We start from the raw sequence: 1,215 nt of genomic DNA on the forward strand, positions 1-1,215 counted from the left end.
GGTGCTTTCCTGTCCATAGTTTTCATTAGTTTTTAGTCCTTGAGGCCTGGTGTGTTAGGTATTTCCAGATGTCCATCTTGGATACTCTGGATCATTTTCATTCTTGACTCTTTGATTCTTGTCCTTCCCTTCGTTACTTTATGCATGCTATGGGACAATGAGCTTTTTATAAAAGTAAGATTCAGCCAGACATAATAATTTGTCTTTTCAGTTTAAGAATTGCAAGCTGCATGATCATCAACTTCTAATGCTGATAGATTAATGAATTTATAGTTTAATAACATATATATATACATAGGAATATAACATGCAATACAATTTAAGTAGTAAACTATTACTACTAATTTGATGAGTAAATTTAAACTACTACTACCGATTTATTACATATCCCAAGGCTCTGTGTAAATCACTCCCTTTCATAGAAAACTATATTTTTGTGACTTCCACTTTAAAATCTTCCCCATTAGCTAAACTACAAAACAACCCCAATTAGTTGTTGAGGAATTGAAAACACAAAGATAATTAAAGGAAAGAATATAATTTGTTTGTCTATATTTTAATGAGCCCCACAGTGTGTTTAGATACAAGTCCATTGTCCTCAACTACTGAGAGAAGATTGAAGAAGCTGCTCAAGAAGTCAGAAGCCAAACTGCCAGTCCCTTCAAGCATTGCTGGGCCCCACTGAGGGCAGGCACTGACAAAGCCTCCCCAGGGACTCCTGAGAGCAGATCCTTGCAGGCCAGGAGTGCAGGCAGACAAAGGCTCTGGGCAGTGTCACAATGGTCCCCTGATTCCATGAGACAACATTCCTAATTTACTGTCCAGGCCAGAGGGAAATCACAGGAAGGGCCATGGTTTGTCAGGACTTGCTTTATCTGAGGGAGCCCCGGGGGGCTTTTGGTGCTGAGTCCTTGAACCTCGGGGACTGAGGGGAGATTGTACAAACCTGTCCATAAGGGAAAGTCAGAAGGAAAACCCAAAGTATCTGGAAGCATTAATGGGTCCCACTGAGTGTCACTGCTGACAAAGTCTCTCCAGGGACTCATTAAAGCAGAGAATTAGAGGCCATGATTGCACAAACTTCTTCAAAACTCAAAGGCAAAGTACCTTAACAAACCTGTAATACCTTGAAGCTTTAAAAAGCCCCACTGGGGGCCATTCCTGACAAAGACTCTCATTAGAGCAGATAATTGGAGGCCAGGATTTAACAAACCT

This window comes from Empidonax traillii, unplaced genomic scaffold, assembly GCF_003031625.1.
Source record: "Empidonax traillii isolate 1590-97213 ecotype Southwest subspecies unplaced genomic scaffold, ASM303162v1 scaffold7143:size20740, whole genome shotgun sequence".
Taxonomy (NCBI): domain Eukaryota; kingdom Metazoa; phylum Chordata; class Aves; order Passeriformes; family Tyrannidae; genus Empidonax; species Empidonax traillii.